Source organism: Hyperoodon ampullatus (genome assembly GCF_949752795.1).
Source record: "Hyperoodon ampullatus genome assembly, chromosome: X".
Taxonomy (NCBI): Eukaryota; Metazoa; Chordata; class Mammalia; order Artiodactyla; family Ziphiidae; genus Hyperoodon; species Hyperoodon ampullatus.
In genome coordinates this window covers 104,024,243-104,047,353 of record NC_136913.1, presented here as the reverse complement: position 1 = coordinate 104,047,353, position 23,111 = coordinate 104,024,243, and the positions used below count along the sequence as shown (strand labels likewise).

At 41.6% G+C, this 23,111-nt stretch overlaps 1 pseudogene across 1 annotated transcript; it reads right to left on the bottom strand.

Annotated features, from left to right (window-relative positions):
- Positions 1 to 235: 235 nt before the first annotated feature.
- Positions 236 to 578, bottom strand: LOC307069447 (large ribosomal subunit protein P1-like; annotated as a pseudogene). Its single transcript has one exon. The product of its transcript is annotated as a large ribosomal subunit protein P1-like (transcript).
- Between the last annotated feature and the right edge of the window lie 22,533 nt (positions 579 to 23,111).

The following is a 23,111-nucleotide window of genomic DNA, read 5'->3' as shown; positions in this document are numbered from 1 at the left end:
GAATATTAGGCTAAGTAAAAGAAGCCAGTCACAAAGGACCACATATTGTATAGTTCCATTTATATGAAACGTCCAGAATAGGCAAATACATAGAGACAGAAAGTAGATTAGTGGTTGCCAGGGTATGGGGAAAGGTGGGAATAGGATGTGTCAGCTAATGAACACAAGATTTCTTTCTTTTTTTTTTTTGTCAGCAAAGAGCTCCACTCTTTATTGAACGTGTTACTAAAGAGGTTTAGTCAAAAAGACCAAAGCTCATGTCATCATCAGACTCTTCACATTCTTCTTTCTTTGCTTCTACTTTCCTCAGCTGGGGCAGCAGTGGTGGAGGGGGCAGGACTTCCCGCTGGTGCAGGTCCACCAGCTGCTGGTGCAGGTCCACCAGCCCCCACATTGCAGATGAGGCTACCAATGTTGACACTGGCCAAAGCCTTTGCAAACAAGCCTGACCAGAAAGGTTCAACATTTACACCAGCTGCTTTAATGAGGGCATTGATCTTATCCTCCGTGACCGTCACCTCATTGTCGTTCAGGATGAGGACGGAGTAGATGCAGGCGAGCTCTAAGACGGAGGCCATGGTGCGGGGGAGTGCAAGGCAGGGGCTGCCCGGCGTGGTTCTAGTCGCCCGATGATGTGAGGGCCTCACCCCAACGCGGCCTTAGCCACCTAAGTGGCAGCTGAGGAAAGGGACAGGATTTCTTTATGGGGTGATGACAATGTTCTAAAATTAGAATGTGGCAATGGTTGCACAACTCTGTGAATATACTAAAATCATTGAACTGTATGCTTTAAAGGGGTGAATTTTATGGCATATAAATTCTATCTCAAGAAAGCTGTTACCTAAGGGACTTTAACCAGAAAGAAATTCTAAGTGTGTTGATTTGGGGGGCTCTTTCTGTTGCTAATTTGTAATATTATTGCACTGTGATCAGAGACTGTTACTCCTATGATTTCTGCATTTTTGCAGACTAATAAATGAGTCATTTTGGAAAATGTTCTATAGGTATTTGCAAAGAAAACACATTCTATGTTTGGACAGGGTAATCTCATATATATTATATATATCTATGTATATATATATATTCAATCTTGTTGAGTAGTGTTATGAACTTCTGTATATCCTTACTTATTCACATGATCTGATGATTTCTTAGAGAAATATTTTACTTCAAATATGCCTGAAAGTCTGGCCAGCAACCCCAATCTTATCTCTTATTAAGTTATTCTGAACTATTTCAAACCTTCTCCACTTTTCTCAAATTTTTGCCACCCCCCCCCCAACCATCACATCCTACTTTATGCATAAAATGGAAAGGAAGATGGGATTGCCTTCATCTGCCTGGTACCAAACATACAACTTACAACTGTCTACCTTCATCCCATCCCATTTAACTTTTCTCATTCTTCTAACAATAGAAGAACTACCCCTCCTTCTGAGACCCATTTCTCCACCTGCCCTTGGAATTCCATTCTTTTCCATTTTCTCAGAAACCTTGCCTTATCAATTATCCTGTTTCTCTCTTGATTCTTCAGCACCTCTCTCTCTCTGGAGTCTAATTCTTCTCTCCTTGAATCTGGGCTTGTCTTAGTGACTTCTTTAACCAAAAGAATGCAGCAGAAGTGATATTCTGGAACGTATAAGGCTAGGACATAAGAAGCCTTGCAGCTTCCACCTAGGCCTCTTGGAACACTTACTCTTGGACTCTTGAAGCACCAGGTAATGTGTCTGCCTACCCTGAGTCCGTCCTTCTGTGAGAAGACCCAAGCTAGCCACGTGGAGAGGCTGTCTGGAGAAAAAGATGTCCAGCCCGCCCCCAAATATTCTAGTTCTCAGCCATTCAAGTCATCCCAGCTGAGGCCCCAGACATCATGAAGCCAAAATGAGCTGGATGTGCCTTGTCTAAATTCTTGAGCCAAATAATCATCAGATATAATAATAATTATTATTACATTTTTGTTTTAAGCCACTAAATTTTGGGATTGTGTGTTAAGAATAACTAGAAAAGAATAACTAGAACGGGGACTTCCCTGGTGGCGCAGTGGTTAAGAATCCACCTACCAATGCAGGGGACGTGGGTTTGAGCCCTGGTTCAGGAAGATCCCACATGCAGCAGAGCAACTAACCCCGTGCGCCACAACTACTGAACCTGCACTCTAGAGCCCGTGAGCCTGCATGCCACAACTACTGAGCCTGCACGCCTAGAGCCTGTGCTCCTCAACAAGAGGAGCCACCACAACAAGAGGCCTGCACACCGCAACAAAGAGTAGCCCCCGCTCGCTGCAACTGGAGGAAGCCCGAAGACCCAATGCAGCCAAAAATAATTTTTAAAAAAAGAATAATTAGAACGGTCAAAAATGACCTTTGTATTGCTAAATGTAATAGATGTGTTTTCATCCTCATTTATTTGACCTGTCAGTAGCTCTTCTTTCAGGGAACCATTGCCTCTTTTTGAAATACTCTCTTCCCTTGGTTTAACTGACACATCACTCTCCTGGCTTTCCTCATACCTCTCTACTCTCCTTACCATCCTTTACTCAACCACTGAATCTTAACATTTAACTCAGTTACAGCCCCTCTTCTCACTTTACAACCTCTCTTTAAGTAATCACATCCATACCTGGGGCTTCAATTATCCCCTGTTCATATATGTCACAAATTGATGTCCCCAGTTTTTCTCTGAACTCCAAAGATTTTTACGCCCACTACACATCTCCTCTTACATGCCTCAAAACACCTCCAATTCAACATATTCAAAACCAAAGTCTTTTCTTCCACCTCCCCCTATAAACCAAAACCAATAACCTGGTCTTCTTGCAGTGTTCCCTATCTCCAAGAATGGCACCATCGTCCATCACTTGCCTTTTGCAAAGCCAGAAACCAGGAGTCACCTTTGCTATGTCCTCTCTCTCATCTTCATGTGCAACCCACCCTGAAGCCCTATCAATTTTGCCTGTTAAATCTCTTAAAACTATCTTCTTCTCTCTCAATGTTGACCACTTGCACCACCTCTAAGATATCTTCCAGCATATAGTTAGAGCCTTCTTGCCACGCCATGTGGCTTGTGGGATCTTATTTCCCCGACGAGGGATTGAACCTCGGCCCTTGGCATTGAGAGCCTGGAGTTCTAACCACTGGACTGCCAGAGAATTCCCAGTTAGAGCCTTCTAATTGAGCTCCCTGCTTTGACTTTTATCCAGTCAATACCTTTTACCGTCAGAATTGTCTTTTTCACTTTTAATCTTTTCAATGATTCTTATTGTGCTTAGAATAAGGACACAATTAACATAGCCTCTGAGACCCTGAATATTTACTCCTTTAGTCTCATCTTATAAAATTCCCCACTTGCTGATTGTCTACAGCCGAACCAGCTCTTTTGTCCCTTATATGCACTGGGCTTCCTCCTGCCACAGGGCCTTTGCACAGACTTTTCCCTCTGCTTGAAATACTTTTTCTCCCTCTTCACTCAGTTAACTTCAAATCTCTGGGGAGGTTTCGCTTGCTCGGGGACCTTCCCTGACCTCTCACACCTCTGTGTACCTCTCCTACAGAGCACTCATCACGGTTGTAATTTTACATGTATTTGAATGAATATTTGAATAATGTCTATCTCCCTGACTAGACTGAAAGCTTCATGCGGCAGGCACCAAGGCTGTTTTGCTTGCTACTATGCCCACAGTACCTAATACAATGCCTGGCACATATTAGGTGCTAAATATATATTTTGGGGGAAAAGTAGGGGAGAAAGCAGGAAAGGGATAAGAAGGGAAGAGGGAAAGGAGGAAAGGGAGAGCAAGAGAGGGGATCCTCCACCTATGATTGGTTATTTGTAAATTTGTATTCTGTTAGTATCCTAACAGTCTTTGTCACTAATTCATGTTGTTAGGTTCATAAAGATACATGATTGTCACACGTTCTTAGTGGAGTGTACCTTTTAACAATATTAAATACCCTTTTGTCTCTTTTAATATTTTTGGCTCTGAATTCTATTTTTGTCTGATTCAAATAGTGGGGTTTTTTTGTTTGTTTGGTTTTTGCTAGCATTTGGACAACTCAAAGTTTTACTGTTTCTTTGCTTACCACGATTTCTTATATTCCACATCGTCCTCTTTTTTGGATTTGTTTCTTTCATTTTGCTGTAATACCTACCTGAGTAATTCACAAAGGTTCTGAATATGCCTACAATGTGTTCTGAATATGTCAGAAAATTAGAATCTGAAAACTGGAGTTTTGTTCCTTGTATTACTTCACTCCTTCCCTTTCCCCACTCAGGGACAATTGTTCTATGTACAGTAGTCCCTCGGTCTCCACTGAGGATTGGTTTCAGGATCCCCCATGGATGCCAAAATCCTCAGATGCTCAAGTCTCTTATAAAATGGCGTAGTACTTGCAAATAACCTATGTACATCCTCCCATATACTTTATTATTATTTTTTTTATTTTCAGGTGTATTTATTTTTATTGAGGTAATATTGATTTATATTATATAAGTTTCATGCGTGTAACATTATATTTCTCCTTCTGTATACCCTACAACGTGCTCACCACCAAAAATTCAGTTTCCATTCATAACCTTACAGTTGATCCCCTTCACCCATTTCATTCTCCCCACATTCCTCTGGTAACCACTACTCTATTCTCTGTATCTGTGTCTTTGTTTTTGTTTGGTTTGGTATGTTCATTTATTTTGTTACAATGGAGTACTATTCAGCCATAAAAAGATGAAAGCTTGTCATTTGCAATAACATGGATGGACCCTGAGGGTATTATGCTAAGTGAAATAAGTCAGACCGAGAAATACAAATACTGTATGATTTTAATCATATGTGGAATATAAAAAACAAATAAAAAGCAAAACAAAATAAATGAACTCCTGTATACTTTTTCTCAAATTGAAGTATGGTGGTTGTACAATATTATATGTTACAGTTGTACAATATAGTGATTCATATTTTTTAAAGGTTATACTCCATTTATAGTTATTATAAAAACTCCCATATATTTTAAATCATCTCTAGATTACTGATAATACCTAATACATGTCAATGCTTTGTAAATAGTTGTAAATACAATGTAAATGCTATGTATATAGTTGCCAGCTCTGCAAATTCACTTTTGCTTTTTGGAACTTTTTAGAATATTTTCGATCTGTGGTTGGTTGAATTGAAACCCTTGGTTCTTCTCTTTTATGTTGTAGATTTTCTCCAACTATTTCTGGTAATCCTTTGTTGTCTATGCATATTAGTGAATAAGGGACACACTGATTAACAAAGATAGCTTGCCTGGGTTCCCTCTGCAGTTATGTGTGTCTGACTGCCCCATCTTCTGAGCAGAAGAACTTTATGTAAGTGGGTTGTGTGTGCTGACCTGTCAGGCTTCCCTTTAAGGTAAGTAACTACGAATGAGACAGAAAGGCCATTCTCCCTACTCCCCACAAATTGCCAAAACAATTTTACTCTGGCAGTGGAGAACTTTAGTGTATTTCTCTCCTGTTCAAAGTTGCTTCTCTTTTTTTGTTTTTCCATATATTTTGTGGAAGTCCAGATTACACCACGGTCTGCTCTGTTTTTTTTCTAGGATCCTACACTCACACTAGCAAACTTTTGGAAGCAAATAGCTCACTTTCTTTAGGGTGATATTTTAGCCTTTAACCTTGGAATGGGTTGGGGGAAGGAGGGGTAGGACTGATCACAAAGGGGCCCAACTGATCCTTCTTTTCTGAATACAATTCTTTAATTGACCAGAGAGCCTCCCCCGCTCTTTGCATTTATTCAGAGATTTTATTTACTCTGGTTTTAATCCAGTAATTTTCTCTTGCACATTTTGGACTGTGCTCCTCCTCCTTTCTTATCAATATGATCATATCAGATTTCTATCCTCAACGGATTCTTCACAATTTCTGAACTGCTGATGGTACACTTTCCTTTAATTATACCACTCTTGGTCATTTTGCTATTCTGATGTTTTAAGACATTTGGGGAGGGGAGGATGGGGACAAAGTTACAAGCACTTAGGCTGCCATCTTGATCTAATCTGACCAAAGTCATTTTCTTATGTCAATTTGACTGAGGCAAGGAGAGTGGCCAGCGTTCACTCTGAAAGGCCAGGGGAAAGGGCATCTTCCAGTGCTGGCTTCTGATTAGTCAGGACTTCTAATAAAGGTCCATTAGGATTGAGAAATCTAGTGTCTGCATATCAGTGCTTCTGAGAGAGCCAAGGTGACAACTAGCAGGCATGATCCTCAGAGCAGAAAAATTGTACACAAAAAAGTGCCCTCGGGGCTTCCCTGGTGGCGCAGTGGTTGAGAGTCTGCCTGCCAATGCAGGGGACACGGGTTCATGCCCCAGTCCGGGAAGATCCCATATGCTGCGGAGCAGCTGGGCCCGTGAGCCATGGCCGCTGAGCCTGCGCGTCCGGAGCCTGTGCTCCGCAACGGGAGAGGCCTGCGTACCGCAAAAAAAAAAAAAAAAAAAAAAAAAGTGCCCCCTTTGGGTGAGTTGATTAGAAAAAGGCACTCCTTTGGGTAGGCCAATTAGAAAAATGCTTGCCTTTCTCTGCTGACAGTGGCATTCCTGCATTAGGGCTCAAGGCTTGTGGACTAGCAGAGTATGGGCTAGATTTCATCCTCTCCCACCCCCAACACACATACCCCCTCAGTGGTACACCTTTGTGCAGGGCATATCCTGCAGAACCATATATAAGCAAATAGTAGTCTCTGCCAATGCTATGTACAATGCCCAGAGACAAGGCCTCTGCCATCTGGGGCTTCTCCCAATTCCATGCACAGGGCTGAGAGGTCAGGTTCAAGCTCAGAGACTTTGCTCAAGTGGGCCTCCTATGGCAACAACCTTTGCTCCCCACAACCCACTGTCCCAAGAGACAGCCCTCTGACCTCCCTGAGCTCTTGCAGAGCCAACATTGAATTGCAGCTCAGAGATCCTGCCTCCAACAATCGGGGAGCTCTGGTTTTAGAGACTAGGCCCTCCTCACTGAAGACAGAGCCACCCTCAGCACCAAGAGCAAGGTCTTTAACGCAAATGCCAGCAACAACTCTCAGAGACCATCAACCACCGCTAGGCCGCTCCAAGAGCTGTCCTCAGGAACTAGGGACAAGGCCTGTACTGACCAGGCTACAATGCCTCCTCCCACAACCTACCCCACTCACCCGACCTGGGCCATCCACTTATCTACCAGAAGTAACTATCGTGGCAACTGTGCAGGAATAAGGCATGGATGTCCACTACAGTGCATTTTGTTTTTGTTTTTGTTTTTAATTAATTAATTTATTTTGTTTTTATTTTTGGCTGTGTTGGGTCTTCACTGCTGCGCGCAGGCTTTCTCTAGTTACGGTGAGTGGGGTCTACTCTTCGTTGCGGTGCACGGGCTTCTCATTGTCGTGGCTTCTCTTGTTGCGGAGCACGGGCTCTAGGCACACGGGTTTCAGTAGTTGTGGCACGTGGGCTCAGTAGTTGTGGCTTGCGGGCTCTAGAGCACAGGCTCAGTAGTTGTGGCACAGGGGCTTAGTTGCTACGCGGCATGTGGGATCTTCCCAGGCCACGGCTTCAACCCGTGTCCCCTGCATTGGCAGGCGGATTCTTAACCACTGCGCCACCAGGGAAGCCCCACTACAGCATTTTGAAGGTTCTGAAAATGTAATAAACCAAGAAAATAAAATAAGCTGTATAAAACTAAAAAGGGGGAAAGGGAAAAAAGTATAATTATTTGCAGATGATATGATTATAGGCATTGGGAATCCAAGAAATGCAATTTTAAAACTATTAAAACTGAGGAGTCTATGTAGTGGACATCTGTTGTTTTGGTTTGCCCAGCATTCCTTCCTCCCTGCTTCTGGTAATAGCACTTCTCTTCCTTTGGAGATCTGTTACTCCTTCACTGTCCTTTCAATATAGTCCTGGTGGGACGAGCAATGTTAGTACTTTGCCCCATTCCCCCTTTGCACACACAGCTGGGCACCTAACCCAGCATGGACTAATCATAATATCAAACCCTGCTGGACACTGTGGCAGCTCCAAGAGATAGGCATATGACCCAGACCAGAGATCTAATACCTTCCTTGGAATATTCCAAATCAGAGGTAAAGAAGTAGCATTCTCTTTTCTTCAGATCTTAAACCATAAGTAGACCCCAGAGTAGTTGATAGCTGTGTCTCTACCATATGGAAGAGTCTTAGAGAATGAGGCAATACAGAGAAGAGAGAGGCTGAGAAGACAGATGAAGAAATGAGTGCCTAGGTACTGGCTAGACTTGAGTCTCTGGATCCAGGTGTGTCTGGGATCTGCCCTCTCCTTCCCAGTAATATAAACCAATAAACTCCATTTTCCTCTTCAGCTTATTCAAGCTGGGTTTCTGTCACTTGGAAACAAAAGTCCTAACTAATAATACAAGCTGGCTGTAAGATAAATGTACAGAATCCCATAGGTTTCATTTTTCCATTTTTTGAAGCATTATAAAGTGGTTCCATTTTGTTTTATTTTCCAACATTTAATATAAAATTTTTTAACATACAGAAAAGTTTAAAGAATTTCACAATGAACACCAATATACCCACCACGTAGATTTTACAATTAACATTCTATTATTATATTCCAATAGCTTTCTTTTATTCTAGCAATACTAGAAATAGAAACAGGAAAAAGAAGTATCCCATTCACAGTAGTGGAAAAAGGTATGTGTGAAACGTCAACCGGCACAAATAAGAGCCCCCCAAATTCTGCTCTCTCTAGACAAAGGATGAGGAAAGGACCAACCTAGCAAGACAGAAAATTTTACACAACTGATGTACTCTAGCCAAACGCCATGGAAGAACTGTGCCCCGCCCCTCACCCATGCCACCCTGGGCAAGCTACCTCGAGGCAGCCACCTCACTTCTCCTACCCTGGCCCACTGAGTGGAGACCACGTAGGGAGCCTGGTGCCTCTCCCACTGCACGCTGGGATTGTGTCTGAGGAGACCCCGAGGAGAGTCAGAACTTTCACTACCACTCAGTGGTATTAGTGCAGGAATTGCACCAGTCTTGAAATAGAACAACTTTGGCTGACCTGCTGATGTCCCATAGGTGGTATTATTCAAGAGAGAATAACCCAGACTTTGGGTAATGTATCCATCGATAGCAGATGTCTTTGAGTGTTCGTTTTTTCGCTTTTGGCACCAACTAGGCCTCTGCTAGGCGAGTGGGGTTTCCCCTGAAGGGATTGGTCAGATCTGCTGTCAATCATCGTTGAAAACCGTTAAATCCACAGGAAATCCAACCTCAGTGGGCAGGACTTAGCTCAGCGGTCTGGCTGTCGTCGTTAGCGTGTTTACCGAACGATTGTCTTCCGAGCCCTGAGCCTCTGAGACGTCTCCCGTTGTGGAGCACAGGCTCTGGACGCGCAGGCTCAGCGGCCATGGCTCACGGGCCCAGCCGCTCCGCAGCATGTGGGATCTTCCCGGACCGGGGCATGAACCCATGTCCCCTACATCGGCAGGCGGACTGTCAACCACTGCGCCACCAGGGAAGCCCTAGACAGTTTTTAAGTTATTCTTTATGTTGTACTTCCTTTCGTTATTCCCAAACGTTTAGAAGAGGTATATTAGAAGTTACAGCCTTTATTCACCTGCGGTGTGGAGAATTTAGGGGTAAGTATGTGAGAGCCGAATTTATCTGTCGAGAAAACTGCCTCCGGCAAAGCGGTGACCACGGGAGGACCCTCAACAACCACAGGTCTTGCTGAAGAGGCCACAATAGAAGATAATTAGAGACCTGGTTCAGATCACAAGTGAGCTCATACTTTGAAGAACCCTCAAGATAGCTGCAAGACAGTTGGAGGGGAGTCTAATTCTTGGCATTTCAGCCAGCGGGGGCTCAAGCCATCGAAATTCAAAATAGGATTTGAAGGGCTACGTCAGACTTCCAGTTTAAGATGTTAGTCTGAACAAATGTGATTTTTCTCCCCCCAAGTTAGCTTTAAATGAAAGACGAAAAATAAATATAAGAATAGAGCCATAGCCATAAGGGATAACAGGGAACGTATGATTAGTAGGCCGAAATTGTGAGGATTTTCTTTTTTCTTGTTTTCTTTTAATAAATTTATTTATTTTTGGTTGCATTGGGTCTTGTTGCTGCGTGCAGCTTTCTCAAGTTGCGGCAAGTGGGGGCTACTTTTCATTGCGGTGCGCAGGCTTCTCACTGCAGTGGTGGAGCTCGGGCTCTAGGCATGTGGGCTTCAGTAGTTGTGGTGCGCGGGCTCAGTAGTTGTGGCTCGCAGGCTCTAGAGCGCAGGCTCTGTTGTGGCGCATGGTCTTAGTTGCTCCGTGGCATGTGGGATCTTCCCGGACCAGGGCTCGAACCCGTGTGTCCCCATCATTGGCAGGTGCATTCATAACTACTGCACTACCAGGGAAGCCCTGTGAGGATTTTCTTGAAGATACGAAACAAATAGGATAAAATTAGTTGGGAAACCAGTCAATGAATCCATAATAGCATCCAGATATGGGAGAGGGCAGCTGTAAAAGTGAATTCTCCGTTTTCTCACATAGACCCCAACGATAGATGAAGTCACGGTCATCTGCTCGGGATGGGATTGCCAATAGAGCCACATCAAAAGGTTCTGGTGGTAAATAAACTAATAAAACTTAAAGTTCAAATAATTGTTAAGAATATGTCGGGGTTCCCTGGTGGCACAGTGGTTAAGAATCCGCCTACCAATGCAGGGGACACCAATGCAGGCTCCGGATGCGCAGGCTCAGCGGCCATGGCTCATGGGCCCAGCCGCTCCACGGCATGGGGGATCTTCCCAGACCGGGACACAAACCCATGTCCCCTGCATCGGCAGGTGGACTCTCAACCACTGCGCCACCAGGGAAGCCCCCTTCTTTTTTTTTTAACATCTTTATTGGAGTATAATTGCTTTACAATGGTGTGTTAGTTTCTGCTTTATAACAAAGTGAATCAGTTATACATATACACATATCCCCATATCTCTTCCCTCTTGCATCTCACTCCCTCCCACCCTCCCTATCCCACCCCTCTAGGTGGTCACAAAGCACCGAGCTGATCTCCCTGTGCTATGTGGCTGCTTCCCACTAGCTATCTATTTTACATTTGGTAGTGTATATATGTCAGTGCTACTCTCTCACTTTGTCCCAGCTTACCCTTCCCCCTCCCCGTATCCTCAAGTCCATTCTCTAGTAGGTCTGCATCTTTATTCCCATCTTGCCCCTAGGTTCTTCATGACCATTTTTTTTTAGATTCCATATATATGTGTTAGCATACGGTATTTGTTTTTCTCTTTCTGACTTACTTCACTCTGTATGACAGACTCTAGGTCTATCCACCTCATTACAAATAGCTCAGTTTCGTTTCTTTTTATGGCTGAGTAATATTCCATTGTATATATGTGCCATATCTTCTTTATCCATTCATCTTTTGATGGACACTTAGGTTGCTTCCATGTCCTGGCTATTGTAAATAGAGCTGCAATGAACATTTTGGTACATGACTCTTTTTGAATTATGGTTTTCTCAAGGTATATGCCCAGTAGTGGGATTGCTGGGTTGTATGGTAGTTTTATTTTTAGTCTTTAATGGAACCTCCATACTGTTCTCCATAGTGGCTGTACCAATTCACATTCCCACCAACAGTGCAAGAGGGTTCCCTTTTCTCCACACCCTCTCCAGCATTTATTGTTTGTAGATTTTTTGATGATGGCCATTCTGACTGGTGTGAGATGATATCTCATTGTAGTTTTGATTTGCATTTCTCTAATGATTAATGATGTTGAGCATTCTTTCATGTGTCTGTTGGCAATCTGTTTATCTTCTTTGGAGAAATGTCTATTTAGGTCTTCTGCCCATTTTTGGATTGGGTTGTTTGTTTTTTTAATATTGAGCTGCATGAGGTGCTTATAAATTTTGGAGATTAATCCTTTGTCAGTTGCTTCATTTGCAAATATTTTCTCCCATTCTGAGGTTTGTCTTTTCGTCTTGTTTATGTTTTCGTTTGCTGTGCAAAAGCTTTGAAGTTTCACTAGGTCCCATTTGTTTATTTTTGTTTTTATTTCCATTTCTCTAGGAGGTGGGTCATAAAGGATCTTGCTGTGATTTATGTCATAGAGTGTTCTGCCTGTGTTTTCCTCTAAGAGTTTGATAATGTCTGGCCTTACATCTAGGTCTTTAATCCATTTTGAGTTTATTTTTGTGTATGGTCTTAGGGAGTGTTCTAATTTCACTCTTACACATGTAGCTGTCCAGTTTTCCCAGTACCACTTATTGAAGAGGCTGTCTTTTCTCCATTGTACATTCTTGCCTCCTTTATCAAAGATAAGGTGACCATATGTGTATGGGTTTATCTCTGGGCTTTCTATTCTGTTCCATTGATCTATATTTCTATTTTTGTGCCACTACCATACTGTCTTGATTACTGTAGCTTTGTATTATAGTCTGAAGTCAGGGAGCCTGATTCCTCCAGCTCCGTTTTTCTTTCTCAAGATTGCTTTGGCTATTCGGGGTCTTTTGTGTTTCCATACAAATTGTGAAATTTTTTGTTCTAGTTCTGTGAAAAATGCCAGTGGTAGTTTGATAGGGATTGCATTGAATCTGTAGATTGCTTTGGGTAGTAGAGTCATTTTCACAATGTTGATTCTTCCAATCCAAGAACATGGTACATCTCTCCATCTATTTGTATCATCTTTAATTTCTTTCATCAGTGTCTTATAATTTTCTGCATACGGGTCTTTTGTCTCCTTAGGTAGGTTTATTCCTAGATATTTTTTTCTTTTTTTTTTTTTTTCTGTACGTGGGCCTCTCACTGCTGTGGCCTCTCCCGTTGCGGAGCACAGGCTCCGGACACACACAGGCTCCGCGGCCATGGCTCGCGGGCCCAGCCGCTCCGCGGCATGTGGGATCTTCCGGGATCGGGGCACGAACCCGTGTCCCCTGCATCGGCAGGCGGACTCTCAACCACTGCGCCACCAGGGAAGCCCTATTTTTTTCTTTTTGTTGCAATGGTAATTGGGAGTGTTTTCTTAATTTCACTTTCAGATTTTTCATCATTAGTGTATAGGAATGCAAGAGATTTCTGTGCATTAATTTTGTTTCCTGCTACTTTACCAAATTCATTGATTAGCTCTAGTAGTTTTCTGGTAGCATCTTTAGGATTCTCTATGTATAGTATCATGTCATCTGCAAACAGTGATAGCTTTACTTCTTCTTTTCTGATTTGGATTCCTTTTATTTCTTTTTCTTCTGATTGCTGTGGCTAAAACTTCCAAAACTATGTTGAATAAGAGTGGTGAGAGTGGACAACCTTGTCTTGTTCCTGATCTTAGTGGAAATGGTTTCAGTTTTTCACCATTGAGGATGATGTTGGCTGTAGGTTTGTCATATATGGCCTTTATTATGTTGAGGAAAGTTCCCTCTATGCCTACTTTCTGGAGGGTTTTTATCATAAATGGGTGTTGAATTTGGTCGAAAGCTTTCTCTGCATCTATTGAGATGATCATATGGTTTCTCAGAAATACTTTTACACATGCACAAAGATATATGTTACAGGATGTTCATTGCTGCATGTTTGTAGTAGCAAAAAATTGGAAGTAACCAAACGTCCCAAAATAAGGGAATGGTTACATAAAATGTGGTATGTTTTTATTACCAAATAGTACACAGTCTTTAAAAAGAATTAGATAGATCTCCATGTACTATCATGAAAAGATCTCTAATGTATATTAGGTTTAAAGAGCAAATTGTAGAACTTCATGTACAGTAATGATACCATTTTTTAAAAAGACAGTAAAGCTTATTTGTATAAATATAAATATATATGTACATAAATGCTGAGGAAGGCTGTGCACCAAACTTAACAGTGAAGGGACACTTCCACTTTTTATCCTATGTTCTTCTATATTGTTTTTGTATTTTTTTTTACAAAAATGTGTTTGTGTGTCATTGGTATAAGTAAACAAAACCAAAAGGTAACCATTAATTGAATATAAATAGTTCATAGAACTTCCCAGCCACTAATAGTTAAAAAAAAAGGAAAAAAGGAAACTCAGTCAGTCCAGCAAAAGTAAGGAAAGGGGAAAAAGAAACAAGAAGAAAGTGTAATAATTAGAATTTTTTAAAAATGACAGGAATATGTGCATCCATATACAGTTGTCCCTTGGTATCCACAGTGGATTGGTTCCAGGACCCCCTTGCCCCACCCCTCCCCCTCCCCCTCCCTCCCCCTCCCCCCTCCTGCCACCTCCCCCCTTCCCCCTTCCCCTTGCCCTCACCTCCCCCCAACCCCCTGCAGGAATAACAAAATCCCTGATGTTCAAGTCCCTTACCTGAAATGGTATAGTACATTCCACCCTCCGGATCCACTGATGCAGATCTGGTGGATACAGAAGGCTAAATGTACTATGCTGCCCATAAAAATGGTGAGGTAAATCTATGAATACTGACACGGAAAGATGTCCATGATATAATATTAAGCGAAATAAAAGTCACATAACAATTCACACAGTGTGAACTATTTTTTTAAAAAAGCAAAAACTCTGTATACAGCTAAATATATAGAAAAATATCTTTAATTAGCAAACTGTTAACTGAGGTTACCTTTGGGGATTGGGGGGAGCTGTCACCTCACTTTGTAGTCAAAGGTTGTTGAGCCCTGGACATCTCTAAATGTACAGCTGACCGTATTACTCCCTTCACTGCTTGAAGCCCTTCAGTGGGTTACCCATGACCTAATGGAGCGAATCCAAACTCTGGAGCATGCCGTACAAAGTTCGTCATGATCTGAACCCTGCCTGTCTTCGTCTCCCACCATCCTCCCTGTAGGCCTATTGCACATCAGTCACACAGCATGGTCATGCTTGCATTTGCTTAAATGGGCCATGATTTTCCTCATACTTCCATGTCTTTGTTCCCTTTTTCAGGTAACCCGTAGACTTCCAGATCTCACCATCCTGATACTACAAATTAAGTTCAGATTTGTATAATTAGTATACAAATAACAATTCCAAGCCCCCATCTTGTGGACCATGGGAAGTCTATTCTTCTACCAGGTTGGAGGACGATTCCTCCAGCTCCTGAGTAATTTCAGGGAATCCAGGAGAAATGCTTAAATGTTCCAAAAATCAGTCCTAGTTGTCATTTGCCATCTCTTCCAGGTATTCATTCTCCAAACTGCTATGCTCTAGCATTCAACTGATCACCACTTGCTGTCTTTATACTTAAAAAATTTTTTTATTATATAATTTTAATATATACATAAGAATAAGTGTGACATGTAATTTATGGAGCATAATAATAAAACAAAAATCCAAGAACCTATCATCAGCTTAAGAACTAGAACACTACCAATGCTTTTGAATCTACCTAAATTCTCCCCCTTTGCTTCCCCTAAAGCAGTCCCCTATCATGGATTTTGTGTTTATTATTTCCCTTCTATATTTTAAGTTTTATCACATTATATATCCATGAGTTTTCTTATTTTTGAGCTTTACAAAAAAATTACCAAATTGTATGTATGTATTCTGTGATTTGCTTTTCTCATGTAACATTATTTATGTGATTTATGCATGTAACTGCAGTTTATTTTTCAATGCTGTGTAGTATTTTCTTGTGTGAATATAGTCATTCGAAGAATATTCTTTTGCCATTCTTTGAGGTCTGTGTCAAAGGTGATGCAGACTAGGAACAGAAAATCTTTAGCGTGTTTTGAATCACTTCATCCTTTGTGCCACCACTAAACATTCTCCATGTAACTTTTTTTAGCACTTAGCTTATTTAAGAGCAAGGGTCAGCAATTTTTTTTTTCTGTAAATGACTAGGTAGGAAATATTTTATGCTCTGCGGGCCATATGGTCTGTTGCAGCTACTGAACTCTGTTGTTTTAGCACAAAAGCAGCCACAGAAAATATGTAATTGAATGAGTATGGCAGTGTTCCAATAAAACGTTCTTTATAAAGATAGGCAGCTGGCTGAGTTTGGTCCACTGGCCATCATTTCCCAAACCCTGCTCTAGTTCATCTGAATTCCTGTAGCATTGTCCAACATTGCGGTCATACGTGCATCTGTATCATCTCATTTCTTTCTCATTATCTTATTTCCCAAGCCTCATCACCCCCTCCTCCTGCCCTTTGTGATTCTGAGCTCCTGTATCTAATGATGAGCCCAACTTGTCCAATTCCTGAACCAGTGTGGCTCAAAGCAAGAATTATTATCAGTAGCCACAGGTCCAACAGCAAGTAGGGTATAGAAGTAAGGCTCAGTGCTAAGAGGCCTAGGAATTGCTGTACCAGATTTGAGACTGGGATGCTGCCTTGATTTCTGTCCTGAGCACTCCAGGGTTTCTGGTTAAGACTGAAACTACTCCTGAGAACTAGTCTCCTTGCAATTCCCTGAATATGCCTTATTCTCTCTCACCTTCAGGATTTAACTTTGCTCCCCATTTCCCTTTTTTGTGCCCCACCCCCTGCTCCTTCCCACTCCGCTTTCCTGGCTAATTCACACTTACCCTCTGGGATTTAAATTTACTTTCTCTGGAAGCTGTTCTTAACTCCCCACCCCTACCCTTTCCCCACCCCACCACACCCTGCCTTCCTAGGCTGTGCAGGTGTCTCTCTGTGTTCCTATTACCAGCCTTTATCTGCTCTGTCCTGTAGTTGTATGCCTCGCCCACTAGGCCAGTTGAGAACTGTTTGAGGGCAAGGATTGTCTTTGTATACTCGGTGACTGGATCATGATGGGTCCTCGGGCAAGGTTTGTTCAGTGTTTGCCTGGATTTGGCTAGGAGGAGCTGGATTCAACCTTTGGTGAAGATCGGCCACTGGCTGAGGGTCCAGCCAGGGAATGGACTGATTTTCTATAATCAAAATGCCACTCTCTCTTTGAAGGTGCATTGCTTGGTGCTGTGTGCTGTGTGCTTGATGATGGCCTGAACTAAATCGAAGCTTGGGCTCCTTTTGGGCACTGTGATTTGGCTCATCTCCATAAAGGAGTTGTTTTATTATTCCTCATTTTTTCCTCCTGGTGAGTGGGGCTCTGAACGTTTTTTTCCTAACTTGTCTATTACTTGAAACATTTTTATGGCATGTCTCCTTACTAAATTATAAACTATGGGAAGTACTGTATTTGGAGTTAGAGAAAAGCTGGGTTTGGTTTAAGTCTGTGCTTTGTGACTTTGGCAAGTCATTTTAACCTCCTGCCCTGAGCATGTTTCTCATCTGTAAAATGGGGATGGCACTTGACCTATTTCACAGTGTGGTTATGAGGATAAAATAAGACTGTGTGTGAAAGTGCTTTGAAAAACTGTAAAATCAACTGCAAATGGAATTTCGTATTAGTTCTGTATTCCCTTATGACATCTAGCACCATGCCTTGCCCAGAGTAGTTTGCTCAATACATTTTTGTTGAATGACCAAATGAATTGGCAAGAGAGATAATGCTATCTGTGGGAATAAAGAACATTTAATAGAATCAGGAAAAACAGATCATTTGGCAATAGAAACATCCATATGGTGAGTGATAATTCAAAAGTTGGGCATTTATGGATAGCTCCAAACCTACATTCCCAATGTCTGCTCTTTGTTTTGCTTATTTAAAAAATTAAAATTTTCTTTTAACATGATTTTGGCGCTGAGATAAGCTGTCAAATTTGACTTGATGCTAAATATGCAGTCCTCTCAAAGCAGGGTTGGCCCCAGGCAATACTGTGAGGTCAGCAAAATGTACTCTCAGAAATCTTTCCTCCCTTGATGGTAACTTTCCTCCCCTACCCACGTTGCAGTGCCTACACATAGTTCTGTTTTACCTCCAGGCACTTAGGACTTTTGTATTATCCTTTGTTCCCAAGAAGCATTCACCTAAAAGGGTCAGGAACTAAGTCTCCCTGGCTAATTTGCATTTGAAAAAAGGATTCCTAGAGAAGGCGGCTATTTTTATCAAAAGGAATGAATAAATGTGAAATTTCAGGCATTAAAAGGAATACAAAGGCTTATCAGCCTCATTCAGATCACAGTGGTACTTATTTCACCTACAGCTGTGGCCTCAACCCTGGAGTTATGTAGAATCACCCAGAGAGCTTCTTAAAAAAACTGATAATTGAGGCCCTACTCACCGAGATTCTAATTCCGTTGGACTAGGTGCAGACCTGGGCAAAGGTGTTTTTTTAAAAACTCCCCAGGCAATTCTGTTGTGCAGTTAGAGTTGGGAACCTCTGATTTAAACCTAAATTGGCCCCGCTCTTAAGAAAAGAGACATGTACCAAAATGTTCATTGCAGCTCTATTCACAATAGCCCGGAGCTGGAAACAACCTAAGTGTCCATCATCGGATGAATGGATAAAGAAGATGTGGCACATATATACAATGGAATATTACTCAGCCATAAAAAGAAACGAAACTGAGCTATTTGTAATGAGGTGGATAGACGTAGAGTCTGTCATACAGAGTGAAGTAAGTCAGAAAGAGAAAGACAAATACCGTATGCTAACACATATATATGGAATTTAAAAAAAAATGTCATGAAGAACCTAGGGGTAAAACGGGAATAAAGACACAGACCTACTTGAGAATGGACTTGAGGATATGGGGAGGGGGAAGGGTAAGCTGTGACAAAGCGAAAGAGAGGCATGGACATATATACACTACCAAACGTAAGGTAGATAGATAGTGGGAAGCAGCCGCAGAGCACAGGGAGATCAGCTCGGTGCTTTGTGACCGCCTGGAGGGGTGGGGTGGGGAGGGTGGGAGGGAGGGAGATGCATGAGGGAAGGGATGTGGGAACAGATGTATATGTATGACTGATTCACTTTGTTATAAAGCAGAAACTAATAAAAAAAAAATTTGAGCAGGAAGTACAAAAAAAAAAAAAAAAGAAAAGCTGAAGACATTGGAAGATCAAACCTTAAAGCAGGGTGGGAGTGGAAGGGCTGTGAGAGTCATTGATAAAGTGAACAGAAGGTTAAAAATAGGCCCAGCAACTCCATAATAAGCAAGTGCTTGGCAGCACCAAAGGAAGAAGTAATCTGTGACTGATCTGTCCCCCACTCCCAAATCCCCAGGGGAAACTGCCTGCCCCTAACTGTTGGTCCTTAAAAATCTACTTTCCAGATGGTTCACAGGTTATGACAGTAGATAAAATCTCTGAGATAAGGAGATAAGTACTCTAATGGTTAATGTACCCAAGTCAGTAAATATTCAGTTGATGAGATAACTTTACATAGAAGAGAAATGATTTTGTTAAAAACATGAGATCTGTGTCATTTATTTACATTTTACTGAACACCATAGGTTCAGCATTTGTTATTAAGTTCCTTGCTTTATAAAGCAACTCCAGGATGGACAAAGGGTGAATTCACATTGTGTAGCTGGATCATCATTGCTTAAACTTTGGCCTCCTCGGTCATCCCCTAGCAGTCCCTTGCTACTGATAGCATAACAAAACCCTTATTATGGTATAATGTTTACTATGTCACCACTGCTAGGTTTGACTCCTCTGTATTTCCCTCCTTCAGAGATGGTCCTTCCGAAAAGTGGGTAGAGAACATGGACCAGCTTTTACCCAGCAGTTGTCTTTTCTGGACACATTCTTAAACAATGCTTGCTGCAGGAACATCTTTCTGAGCAAGCAGTATCTCCTATTTTTAAGGAAAATCCCACCCATGGATAACAAGGCTTCAAGGAGTGACTATTCACTGACAAACCCCTCCTCAGAGATGTCTGGAGAAGACCCCAAACCATGCACCCTGGGGGATCTCCATGATCAAAAAAGGGAAACTGGTTACACTCTGCCTTTTTAGAGAGATGCCTACAAAAATAGGGGAATGGACATTAGATAGTCCTCTGTCTTTATTTGTATCTCTTCCTTTATGCATATACTTACCTTTATAAATAGCTACAGATTTATTTATTTACTTGATTAAAAGAAGGCCAATAATAACTGTACCTCATCTGGCAGCATTGTGAAGTTTTATTGTTTCTAAGATATGAGTTGAACTCACCAGATGAAAGATTCTGTGTATGGAATATGTTAAGTGCCCAATCGGGTTTAGTCTGATAATGGCCATAATTGTATGGTGTCCTACATTGCACGACTTGATTATTGTGATTTCATTGAATTAACCTTGAAAAATGTATTTTAATGCTGAGAATATCTTTAATGTTGGTTGGCAAACATTTGGGTATTTAGTTAGCCCCAATTAGTCGATTCTTGATGTAAAAGATGTTTTACAAAGCCATGTGGGTTTTTCTTCCTTTTAAATTGGTCCAAAGTTCCAAAAAGACACAAAGTCCTGGTCTTCATACATCACATAGTAATATCTAAGTTGGTTTGTGTCACAAAATGTAAATGTTAAATTAAAAAAATTACATAAATTACATATCCGTATTAAGATGTGCTAAATATGTGAGAATTGACCTGGCACAAAATAAATTAAGACTGTAGAATGTCAAAAGGAAGATTTTTTTATATTAATTAATTAATTTGTTTATATAAATTTATTTATTTATTTTATTTTTGGCTGAGTTGGGTCTTTATTGCTGCACACGGGCTTTCTCTAGTTGTGGCGAGCAGGGGTTACTCTTCGTTGCGGTGCAGCCTTCTCAATGTGGTGGCTTCTCTTGTTGTGGGGCACGGGATCTAGGGCGTGTGGGCTTAGTAGTTGTGGCACATGGGCTTAGTTGCTCTGTGGCATATGGCATCTTCCCGGACCAGGGCTCGAACCCATGTCCCCTGCATCGGCAGGTGGATTCTTAACCACTGCACCACCAGGGAAGTCCTCAAAAGGAAGATTTTTATTAATCACTAAGAAAAAAAAGAAAAAAATATTTTCCTACAAAACTCACTTAAGGATATTTCATGGAAAACTTAACTAGTAGGTTAGACTACTGGGTCATTCAAAGTGAGCTAGAGCTCAAGAGTCAAGTATCTGTGCTTTTAGAGCTAACATGTAATGTGGAAGACTGAAGGGCTTAGGTAACCGTGTCAGATTGGGAGCTATTATTACTACCACGTAGTTGAATATTAACAGGATTCAGCTATCCTGTATGTTAGTATAAAAGTTAATCTTTGTATGGCACTAATTTTTGTAATTTTTAAGATAGCTAGCACTTCCATACACCCTTCTAAGGAATATAATTACATGAATTAGAACAAGGCCTACTTTTTTTTTTCCTTTTTTTGGTCTTGAGAAGTCCCTGGTTAAAATACAAATCCTCCTAGAAAGGGTACCACTTTGGGCCATTATCAGTTGGCCCATCCATACACCCTTCTAAGGAATATAAGTACATGAATTAGAATGACCTTTATCATTGTCCTGAAAATTAGCCAGTTAATCCTCCCTAATGAAGACATGGCATTATTTTATTCTCATTCAATGAAATACTCAACTCAGTAAGTATTTACTCTGAATTTACACAGTTGTTCAGCACCGTGTGAAATGTGAGACACAATAAAAGAGGGTTTAATATTTTCGGATACCTTCCCTGGCCTTAAGAGTTTACAGTCTCATTTTGGACAGGAACAACAACACGGTACATTCAAAACAGGTAGGAGTCCATCTTCCCCCTTTGAGGCTTCTTATCTCTCTTCTCTGTGGCCCTGGGGCCTTAGTTCCATTAGAGCCTTGCTTTCAGCCTGTTGTCATCAAACAGCACAAAGCTGATAGTGGCCCAAGTTGGTGCCTCTTTTAGGAGGATTTGCTTTTTAACCAAGGACTTTTCAAGACAATAAAAAATAAAAAGTGGACCTGTGTAAACAAAATTAAGAAAACTGATTTATTCTTAGGGTTCTGATTTGTCCATCTCAAACTATACAATACAAACTGCTTTTACTCCATCCATAATCCCGTCACTACCCTGCTTTTAAAAGCCCAGTTTGGTCTCCATACCGTCTACCCTAGCCTACAGGGTAGACTCCAAAATTTTTGGCTTCATGTTCCAGGCATCCTTGAGCCTCATTTTTCTTACTTTCAACCAGACATACTACTTTCCAGCCTCACTGCACTTTCCATTTTTCCATAAACAGGCCAGGCCCTTTCACAACTCCCTGCTTTGCCCGTTTCCACTGCCCAGGATGCCTTTCACCCTCTCTCCTCTTGTCGTTTTGGAAACTTCCTCTTTGAGACCCAGCATAAACCTCAGTTCCTCTGTGAAGCTCTGACTATTCCAGAATTCTCTCAAATGTCTTGTTTCAACTGTTGCCGCAGCACTTTGTACGTTGTTATAGTACTGTTATAGAAATTAGTTTTGAGACTCTTCTCCCTCTGGCTTCTTGATGGCAGGACCTGGTATAGTGTCTGGCATACTGAGTCTTTCAGTACATGCTCCTTGAATGTTTCCGCAGTTAGAAAGATCAACAGGTTGGCATATTTAGTTTTATTTGACATTGTGTTCTCCTACCTCCCCTCCCCGCCAATACCCACAGGTTAAATAAAAACTCCCAACAGGGGATTTACAAGGTTTATTGTTGCTAATTTAACCAAATTTAGAGGTTTGTTCTTAGGATTACTTCATTTTAAAATTTGCACTCATGTACTATATTGGTAGAGAAGATTGACTTTTGCCAATATTGTTCTCCTAAAATGTCTTGAGACAAAACGTATGAACCAGGATTTGGTAAAAGAAGTGGCTTTGTTTAGTCTATAAATTACTGGGTTAATGATTGATGGGGGTTGGGGTTGGTCCTGGGAATTGTGTTAGGGAGAAGTGTTAGTTACCTTCCTGTTTCTTGGCCTTAGAACGCACCCTTAACTCGGGCTTCCCTGGTGGGACAGTGGTTAAGAATCTGCCTGCCAATGCAGGGGACACTGGTTCGAGCCCTGGTCTGGGAAGATCCCACATGCCATGGAGCAACTAAGCCCGTGCACCACAACTACTGAGCCTGTGCTCTAGAGCCCGTGAGCCACAACTACTGAAGTCCGCGTGCCTAGAGCCCGTGCTCCGCAACAAGAGAAGCCACCGTCAATTAAGACCCAATGCAGCCAAAAAATAAACTAATTAATTTTTTTTAAAAAAAGAATGCACCCTTAACTCTAGCCAGCCATCTTAGAAAATGCTCCTGGTAGGAAGGTAAAAGGATTTGCAACTACATTACTGAGAAAACTATCAAAACACTCAGTATTGG